Raw genomic sequence first — 11,264 nt, forward strand, 5'->3', positions numbered from 1 at the left:
TGTCTGAAAAATTTTCTACTTACTATTCCAAAAACAAAATACAATTTTTCAAATTTAGAAAAATTAAAAAATAACAATAATTATCATTAGAAAAAAATTATTGTTCTGGCCTTGAGCTCGATTCGAACCTTGAAAACATTTTTTTTTACAATTTGATAAAAAGGCCGATTAAGCCATAATCATCGTAGACATATGTTTATAAAAAGCGAAGTACTCACCAGAACTGATTGAAAAAAAACCGGGTTTTTGCACGTTATTATATAAAAGTGAAATGTGGCATATAATTCTTTATAAATGTTCAGAAAAATATAATTTTTAGTTATAATTTGTCGCACCTTTACATTAGGGTAATTTAATACATTACGGTAATTTTAAAAATTAAGTCGGTTTTTTTTTTACATTTTACCCGTTCTGTAAAAAAACAAAATTTTTTTTGATTTTGATATGGATTTAAAATAAAGCATAATCGCTGTTGACTATGTAAAAACAGAACTATTTTTTATAATCAGTCAGTTTCAGAGTCTTCAGAAGATTCCATTTCATTGTCTGCTTCATCACTTTCAACAATATATTTTTTAAAGCTGAGATCAGAACCCTTCGAATAGTTGTTTCTCTGTTTTATATTTCTTTTAAATGCAACTAATGGATCTGATGATAATATCAAATGGGTCATTAAATCCGTATTGCTTTGTACTCTTCCAGTTTTTCGTGTATAATTAAGCTGATATTTTCTTATGCTTTTGTGTGAACATTGTAAGGCTTCTTCTGATAAAGAACCTGATAAAAAACGTGGAAGTACAGATTTAGACAAATAAATCATAACATAGCTTAAAAATCATTACCTATTGGTTCAAAGTATTTAATTACATCACATCCATGTACTGAAACTTTATGCACAGAACTTGGCATGTTATACCAACCATAATTTTTTAGGTATAACTCTCTTGTTTCGGTCAACAAACCACTAAACTCTTGGGTATTTATTTCTTTTCCAATGGAGAGGACTCTAAGCACCAGAGAAAAATTATGGATTAGAGACTTATCCAGACGAGTAATTTCTGCGGCAACGTCAATATTTTCAAAAAAACGTCGAGCTGTATTTCCATCATTAGTTGTGCCAAACCCTTGCTTGACTTGGTCAATTATCAAACCTGTTTTTTCTTTGAATTCTTTTTGTATACGGGTTTTAGTTTCAATAAATTTTAGCCTTATTTTCTATTCTGACTTGCCATTTCTTAAAAAGCAGACGGTAGGCTATGTGCAGTAAACATTCAAAGAATCGAATCCAGCAATGGAAAGTTGATATCCCAAATTTATAATGATCTGGATTTGGTATTTTATTTTGTTCAATATTGTTGATTTCCGTTGGGCTTGCATGACATATAAAACATCTGCTCGAAGAATTGGTGCTTGTTAAAGCATTAGCTACTGCACCGTTAATCATAGTGCAGTGCATGACGTAGGAAATTTCAGCTATTGCCCTCTTATTTTTGAAAATAACGCATTCCAAATCATCAATCATCTGAACCATTTTATTATAATCAGAATGAATTACCTCTTTTCCTTCTTTCGTATAAATAAATTTCACTGGTCTACAGAATATAGTAGAAGAAGGAGTTCGGTTGACCCATATTTCATTACCTGATGACGAATCGATGAGCCTTAAATTGTGAAAAAAAAAAAAAATAAAAAAATTTACAATATATACATTGGAAACTAATTGATTTTATACGAACTTTATTGGTAACAAAGCAATTACGAAAATAAATTCATCTGAGAGGTCTCCCACCGAGAATTTTGCTTATATCGACTGTGTACAGAACTACCATCCATTCCCCATTTACATATAAGTGAAAGTTTGCTCCCTGGGTGTTTGTCTGAACAAACTTCTAAGATGTGTTTTGATGTAATTTGCAGAAGAGCCTTTAAATTCACTTCTGCTGAAGTTTCCGTTGCTTCTATATGCTGTACTAAATTTTGTTTGAATTTGTTTAACTCATACGTGCTTGGGAAACAATCCGTATGCATATTATTAACAACTTTGTGTAGTTTATTATATTTTTTTCTGATAAATCTAAATCTAAACATAAGGCCAGCGCTTCAAAGGGCTCAAGACACTTATTTATAGTGTTATCAGGCTCTTTCACTTTTCGTTACTTTCCGCGCAGCATAAGTAATTTCTTCCTTACTATGTTCTTCAAGTATTTTACTCATCTTTCGCGATTTTGACTTTTCTGAAGCTACTGAAAACTGTACTTGCGGTCTGCCTCTTTTTCCCGTACTGGTGCTTGGTATCTGAAATTTATATTCAATAACAAACTTTCACACTACAAAGCATACATTAAATACATTATCGGGATCTTCAGTTTCAAAGACTGCCCATTGAAGCCAAGAAGAGTTCCATTTAATAAATCTCTATTTTTATAGGCAGCTTCTTTCCACTTGTTGTTCATGTCATAATTGAATATATAAACAATTTTCCTCACATTATTTCTATCAAATTCAACAATAGTTAACTTTTCACAAACAAAAGAAAAAATTACTGATATTCTTTCTTTAAGGGGTGTTTCTAACGATAAATCTACCGAATCACTATTTCTGATTTTAATTAACATTTTTATTTATTTATTATAAAAGTTTTATGTTTTGGCTTTCGACACTTTATTTTGAAGTGAGATAAACAAGTGTTGATTTACCTGATGCGGTCACTTGTTTTCACACGTACATATGTGCATTAAGGTGGTTCAAGTTTATATTAAAAAAATGTTGGCCTTTTCAGTATATTGTTACTCATAATTTACTTTCAATTTTAAATTTAAGAAAAATCGGTTAAGATATGAAGCGTGCTCATTGCTGTTTTATATTTTTTTAATCCTGATTTTTTTTTTGTTAAATGGGTAGAAAAAATATGTCAAATACAAGTTATACATGAAATTTTTAACTCGCGTTGAGCAGCATCTTCCACTAATAGTAAAATTATGAAATTTTTCACAGATAAAGTGATTAGTTAGATTAACAAAATTATAAAAGAGATCAATCAAAAAAAAAAAAAAAAAACAAGTAAGGAAGGTTAAGTTCGGGTGTAACCGAACATTACATACTCAGTAACATAAGGGAAAATAACCATGTAGAAAAATGAACCGAGGGAAACCCTGGAATGTGTTTGTATGACATGCGTATCAAATGAAATGCATTAAAGAGTATTTTATGAGGGAGTGGGCCATAGTTCTATAGGTGGACGCCATTTAGGGATATAGCCATAAAGGTGGATCAGGGTTGACTCTAGAATGCGTTTGTACGATATGGTATCAAATGAAAGGTATTAATGAGTATTTTAAAAGGGCGTGGACCTAAGTTCTATAGATGGACACCTTTTCGAGATATCGCCGTAAAGATGGACCAGGGGTGACTCTAGAATGCGTTTGTACGATATGGGTATCAAATGAAAGGTGTTAATGAGCATTTTAAAAGGGAGTAATCCTTAGTTCCATAGGTGGACGCCGTTTCGAGATATCGCCATAAAGGTGGACCAGGGGTGACCCTAGAATTTGTTTGCACAATATGGGCATCAAACGAAAGGTGTTAATGAGTATTTTAAAAGGGAGTGGGCCTTAGTTCTATAGGTGGACGCCGTTTCGAGATATCGCCATAAAGGTGGGCCAGGGGTGACTCTAGAATTCGTTTGTGCAATATGGGTAGCAAACTAAAGGAGTTAATGAGTATTTTGAGAGGGAGTGGGCCTTAGTTCTATAGGTGGACGCATTTTCGAGGTATCGCAATAAAGGTGGACCAGGGGTAACTCTAGACTTTGTTTGTACGATATGGGTATCAAATGAAAGGTGTTAATGAGTATTTTTAAAAGGGAGTGGGCCTTCGTTTTATAGGTGTTCGCCTTTTCGAGATATCGCCATAAAGTTGAACCAGGGGTGACTTTAGAATTTTTTTGTATGATATGGGTATCAAATGAAAGGTGTTAATGATTATTTTAAAAGGGCGTGGGACTTAGTTCTATAGATGGACGCCTTTTCGAGATATCGCCGTAAAGATGAACCAGGGGTGACTCTAGAATGCGTTTGTACGATATGGGTATCAAATGAAAGGTGTTAATGAGCATTTTATAAGGGAGTAATCCTTAGTTCCATAGGTGGACCCCTTTTCGAGATATCGCCATAAAGGTGGACCAGGGGTGACTCTAGAATGAGTTTGTACGATATGGGTATCAAATTAAAGGTATTAATGAGAGTTTTAAAAGGGAGTGGTGGTAGTTGTATATGTGAAGGCGTTTTCCAGATATCGCCCAAAATGTGGACCAGGGTGACCCAGAACATCATCTGTTGGATACCGCTAATTTATTTATATATGTAATACCTGCCAAGATTTTAAGGGTTTTTTATTTCGCCCTGCAGAACTTTTTCATTTTCTTCTACTTAATATGGTAGGTGTCACAACCATTTTATAAAGTTTTTTCTAAAGTTATATTTCGCGTCAATAAAACAATCCAATTACCTTACCATGTTTCATCCCTTTTTTCGTATTTGGTATAGAATTATGGCATTTTTACATTTTTTGTAATTTTCGATATCGAAAAAGTGGGCGTGGTCATAGTCGGATTTCGTTCATTTTTCATACCAAGATAAAGTGAGTTCAGATAAGTACGTGAACTGAGTATAGTAAAGAATATCGATTTTTGCTCAAGTTATCGTGTTAACGGCCATGCGGAAGGGCAGACGGACGACTGTGTATAAAAAATGGGCGTGGCATCAACCGATTTCGCCCATTTTCATAGAAAACAGTTAACGCCATAAAATCTATGCCCCTACCAAATTTCAAAGGGATTGGTTAATTTTTGTTCGACTTATGGCGTTAAAAGTATCCTAGACAAATTAAATGAAAAAGGGCGGAGCCACGCCCATTTTTAAATTTTCTTTTATTTTTGTATTTTGTTGCACCATATCATTACTGGAGTTGAATCTTGACATAATTTACTTATATACTGTAAAGATATTAAATTTTTTGTTAAAATTTTACTTTAAAAAAAATTTTTTTTTTAAAAGTGGGCGTGGTCCTTCTCCGATTTTGCTAATTTTTATTAAGCGTACATATAGTAATAAGAGTAACGTTCCTGCCAAATTTCATCATGATATCTTCAACGACTGCCAAATTACAGCTTGCAAAAGTTTTAAATTACCTTCTTTTAAAAGTGGGCGGTGCCACGCCCATTGTCCAAAATTTTACTAATTTTCTATTTGGCGTCATAAGTTCAACTCATATACCAAGTTTCGTCGCTTTATCGGTCTTTTGTAATGAATTAACGCACTTTTTCGGTTTTTCGAAATTTTCGATATCGAAAAAGTGGGCGTGGTTATAGTCCGATATCGTTCATTTTAAATAGCGATCTGAGATGAGTGCTCAGGAACCTACATACCAAATTTTATCAAGATACCTCAAAATTTACTCAAGTTATCGTGTTAACGGACGGACGGACGGACATGGCTCAATCAAATTTTTTTTCGATCCTGATTATTTTGATATATGGAAGTCTATATCTATCTCGATTCCTTTATATATGTACAACCAACCGTTATCCAATCAAACTTAATATACTCTGTGAGCTCTGCTCAACTGAGTATAAAAACAATTGGACCACCCTGATGTGCATTTTCGCAAAGCTCTTTTTCTTTGTGCTTAAGCTAAATATGCAGATGAAGATGAATATATCGCGTATTTATATTTTATTTTTGTTCGTCTTTCGTCTAATGCTAAAGCAGTACCAAAAAAAGGCATTTAGTCACTTTTTCAAAATTGAAGATTTTCGCGAGGCGGAAGAAGGCGGAAGTGATTTTGATTGTTTCTGTTAGTAGAAGGTCCAAACTACCATAACAAAAAAAAAAAAAAATTTCACCGACTTTCACCGACTTGGGTTTTCTTTGTCTCCAAAGTTTAGCAATTTTCGGATTTTGGTATGTTCAATCATATATTTATTTATTAATAAAAAAAAATATTTGTATAAATGTTTTTTTTTTTAATGAAACATACATTTTTTTGTTTGTCGCATATATCTTCATCAAAGTGCAAAAGTTGATTTTGCTAGGAATAAAAATGTATTTTAAAAATTTTTTTAACTGCGACCACTTTTATGTGCGAAACCCCAAAATGAAATAATATGTAGAAAATAGGTGTATTTTGAGGGGTGTGTGAGGTAGAAAGTTGTTTTTATCACAAAACAACTTATGAACGTCTCTTAGTTGGAGTTTTAGCTGTAACTTGACATCAAAACATTTAAGTTTCAAGACAGTCGATTTTTGTATTTTTGTCCACCTTCGCGGCACTGTGCGGCGTCTAACGACTTGGAAAAAAAATATATTGGAACGCTGATTCCCAATACAACTATTAACCCCAGTGCTGCTGCTAACATTGCAATGTCTAGTAAGAACAAACTCCAGCTTCGAAAAACAAAGCGAATGCTGTTGGGAACAGCACTAATTCTGTTAAGCTGATGATTCTGATGCTGTTAATGTTCCTGCTATTCAACCCAATTTTGGTAATGATTCGACTGCTGTAACAACAACCGCACTCGCAGCCCTAATCACAGCCCCTGTTTCTGAATCGGTTGCTTTAGAACCTGGTGCTCCTAGGGAGGTGACTGCTGTTCCCCCCCCGTAGGTCCATTTTTGTATCATGGCTCCACGCATCGCTGACGGAAGCTTATATATCTAACTATGTATGCTCCAAACTTGGTGTTGAATTTAACAGCAATATTAATGTTTATAAGTTTAATTTTAAGACTGGGAGAGAGATCTCTTCTTTCAGCATCTTAGTTCCTGACAAATTTTTTGATAGGGTACTCGATTCTACTTTCTGGCCGAAACACTCTGTGGTGCATTTGTTTACTAGAAAGTCGAACCGTGATCGCGCTACTTTAAATGCATCAAAAAACTTGCCAGGCAACACTTCAGAAGTGGTACAAACTTAAATTATGTCTTATCAAACGTAAATAATATCTCACTTAGTATATTTTATCAGAACGTTAGAGGGTTGAATACCAAACTAACGGAAATTTTTCAACTGAGTCATGAGAGTTCTTATGATGAACTCGTTTTTACTGAGACTTGGCTAAAACCAACAGTTTTTAATGCTGAAATTTTATCGAATTCGTTTCAAGTGTTCAGAAAAGACCGACTAGCCAGAGCTGGTGGAGGTGTGTTAATTGCCGTTCACACTAGGTTTTCCGCGGAGGAACTACATTTTCCTGACTTTGAGGATGCTGAACTTCTTTGTGTGAGAGTAAAACTTTCCTCAACCTACAAATATTTTATAGCCAACTACATTCCCCCACAATCTGACATTTCCTTATATTTGAATCATTCCTCCATAGTGAAATCTGTGTGCAGTACTGCCAGGGCCTGTGATTCTGTCACTGTACTTAGCGATTTTAATCTGCCATGTGTGTCATGGAGTCTTATTGACGGGAAGCTAGTCCCTACTTCTTCTCGCGCTATCCAGTATGATTTCCTAAACGAGTTTGCAGATGTTGGAGTTTTTCAAGTTAACAACATTCAGAATAAGTTCGGTAAATGCTTGGATTTAATTTTCTCAGACGATTCAAATTGTTTTGTAAATCGATGCGATCCCCTTGCCCTGCCTGAAGATGTGTATCATCCTGCTCTCACGGTGTTTATGGAATCTCATAATTTATCTGAGCGTTCCTCCAACGTAGTGCGAAAGACCCCTCACCGATTTCTGTTTAGAAAAGCCAATTGGTCTAAAGTAATACTCGAAGTATCGAGAATAAATTGGCCTGAGTACGATGGGGATATTGATGAGAGTATATCCCATTTTAATAATTTATTATACGGAATATTTAAAAAATGCATATCTACGTCCGAAACCACTGCTATATCATCATCGGCTTGGAGTACTAAAGAATTGAAACGCCTGAAAAAACAGAAGACGCGTTCACTCAAACGTTACAAAGTTTCTGAATCAATGGCTGACTATGCCCCCTAACCAATTTTACGTCACAAATATAACACATTGAACAGAATTTGTTACAAGAACTATATCAGTAGGATTAAAAGCCAAATTTTTGTCAATCCTAAGTCGTTTTACAGCTTCGTTAATTCAAAAAGGAAGATAAAAGGGTTTCCTTCTACAATGAAGCTAAATGATGAGATTTCCAACGATAGCTTCGAAATTGCTAACATGTTTGCGGATTTCTTCGAATCTAATTATTCAAACACCTATGATTACCCGCCATCGAATTATCCTTTCAGATTGTCTCCTCTGGATTCCCAGGCAGTCCCATATATATGTACCGATGATGTTTTAACTCATCTGAAAAATCTAAAAATTTCTTACTGTAGTGGTCCGGATCAAAATCCGTCGGTAGTGCTGAAATCTTGTGCTCGATACTTATATCGACCTCTAGCCTGTTTGTTTAATGCGTCCCTGAAGCAAAGGATATTACCCAAGAAGTGGAAAGAATCATTCATTATACCACTGCATAAAAATGGAAGCAGAACGTGTGTTATAAATTATAGAGGAATAGCCAAACTCAATACTATTCCCAAGCTATTTGAATTGATTCTCACAAAACAGATTGCTTTTAGATCTCTTCATTAACATAGCTTTTGCAAGGGTAATTCAACGGTGTCCAACTTGCTCGAGTTTACAAACTTTGTATCCAACAGTTTTAAGACTAATTGTGAAGTTGATGTTATTTATACTGATTTTAGTAAGGCATTTGATAAAGTTTCTCATTCTATACTTTTATTCAAAGCTGATCGGTTAGGATTTCCTCCTTTGCTTTTATCTTGGGTTTCTTCTTATATGAAGGAAAGAAAACAAACAGTTATATTTAATAATTGTTGGTCTCGGTTCATAAACGTAACTTCTGGTGTTCCTCAAGGCAGCCATCTTGGTCCGGTTTTGTTCCTGTTTTGAAGAGCTGCAAGCCGTTGATGTACGCTGATGATGTCAAACTTAAAATGCCTATCCGCTCACCCGTGGATAGGGCATGTCTTCAGGCTGATTTGAATAGTCTAGGTGACTGGTGTAATGTAAACGCCATGTCACTAAACCTACCTAAATGTAAGTTCATGTGTTTTACAAGGAAGTCCTTCCAATCCCATGATTATGTTATTGGCGACTATGTAATCAAACAAGTCACTAATTTTATTGATTTAGGCATTACAATGGACCCAAAACTCGATTATAAACTTCATATTGAATATTGCGTTAATAGCGCTAAAGGTACTTTGGCTTTCGTTAAACGTTGGTCTAAAGGATTTAATGACCCATACGTTACAAAAACTCTTTTATATCATTGGTCAGACCTACTTTGGAATATGCTTCAATAATTTGGAATCCGCGTTATCAGGTTCATTCTGACAAGCTGGAATCGGTCCAGAAACAATTTTTGCTTTTCGCTTTAAAACACTTACCACGGGATCCTTCCAAAAATCTTCCTCCCTATTGCAGCCGGTTAAAATTAATACAGCTGCCCACATTGCAGAGCCGCAGGGAGATGCTTGGTGTCTTATTTATTGTTAAATTAATAAGAGGGTCAATAAATAGTCCATTTTTGCTTGGTGAAATTAAGTTTAACGTTCCTATTAGGCCATCTAGACATTTTCAATAAATTTTTGTAGCTACATGCCGGTCGAATTATGAAATGCACGAACCACTTCGCTGTTGATGTCGTGATTTTAATAAACACTGTAAAAATTTAGACGTCTGCGACTCGTTTCTTGGTATTAAAAAAACACCTTTTAACTACATTAAATTTGTAATTCGAAATGAAGCAAAGAACGCTAAACCGTGATATACTGTTCAACCCTCTGTTTCAAATATGAAGTACCAGTTACTTGAAACTTGTTTGCAAAATTGCGTTGTGATCATTATTTTTATATGTATGCAGTCAAATTTACTATGTATAAATTCTATTCTGCATATATTTTATCTACTGTTAATTTGCTTTATTGTCAATTTCATAAATTATTATTTAATAGCTCCTTCATGAGTACATTTTAACACATTTATAACATTTTAACTTTTGCTTACTTCTAAGTTTTTAATTGAAATTGACAAGCGTTTAATTAAATACTGTTTAAATATTACTTTAAAATTGACGACTGCTTATGTTGTTTATATCGTGTATTACATCTGAGAATTAAGTGTCGGTATATTTGGTCTGTATAATTGTTTATATGTAGACTGATGAATAAATAAAATAAAAAAAAAAAAACGTAGTGGGCCTTAGTTCTATAGGTGGACGCCTTTTTGAGATATAGCAATAAGGGTGGACCAGGGGTGACTCTAGAATGTGTTTGTACGATATGTGTATCAAATTAAAAGTATTAATGAGGGTTTTAAAAGGGAGTAGCCCTTGGTTGTATATGTGAAGGCGTTTCGAGATATCGACCAAAATGTGGACCAGGGTGACCCAGAACATCTTCTGTCGGGTACCGCTAATTTATTTATATATGTCATACCACGAACAGTATTCCTGCCAATATTCCAAGGGCTTTTGATTTCGCCCTGCAGAACTTTTTCATTTTCTTCTACTTAATATGGTAGGTGTCACACTCATTTTACAAAGTTTTTTCTAAAGTTATATTTTGCGTCAATAAACCAATCCAATTACCATGTTTCATATCTTTTTTCATATTTGGTACAGAATTATGGCGTTTTTTTCATTTTTCGTAATTTTCGATATCGGAAAAGTGGGCGTGGTCATAGTCGGATTTCGGCCATATTTTATACCAAGATAAAGTGACTTCAGATAAGTACGTGAACTAAGTTTAGTTAAGTTATATCGTTTTTTGCGCAAGTTATCGTGTTAACGGCCGAGCGGAAGGACAGACGGTCGACTGTGTATAAAAACTGGGCGTGGCTTCAACTGATTTCGCCCATTTTCACAGAAAACAGTTATCGTCATATATATAATCTATGTCCCTACCAAATTTCACAAGGATTGGTAAATTTTTGTTCGACTTATGGCATTAAAAGTATTCTAGACGAATTAAATGAAAAAGGGCGGAATTACGCCCATTTGGAAATTTTCTTTTAGCTTTGTATTTTGTTGCACCATATCATTACTGGAGTCGAATGTTGACATAATTTACTTTTATACTGTAAAGATATTAAATTTTTTGTTAAAATTTGACTTAAAATTTTTTTTTTTTAAAGTGGGCGTGTTCGTCATGCGATTTCGCTAATTTTTATTTAGCACACATATAGTAATAGGAGTAACGTGCTTACCA

At 34.4% G+C, this 11,264-nt stretch overlaps 1 long non-coding RNA gene across 1 annotated transcript; it reads right to left on the reverse strand.

Annotated features, from left to right (window-relative positions):
- Positions 1-266: 266 nt before the first annotated feature.
- On the reverse strand, positions 267-2,526 carry LOC137238002 (uncharacterized). The gene is made up of 4 exons (XR_010949087.1): positions 2,350-2,526; positions 1,737-2,295; positions 843-1,661; positions 267-777 (listed from the first exon to the last, which is right to left on the reverse strand). It is a non-coding gene; the product is annotated as an uncharacterized lncRNA (long non-coding RNA).
- Positions 2,527-11,264: the final 8,738 nt, after the last annotated feature.

This window comes from Eurosta solidaginis, chromosome 1, assembly GCF_040869045.1.
Source record: "Eurosta solidaginis isolate ZX-2024a chromosome 1, ASM4086904v1, whole genome shotgun sequence".
Lineage (NCBI taxonomy): Eukaryota > Metazoa > Arthropoda > Insecta > Diptera > Tephritidae > Eurosta > Eurosta solidaginis.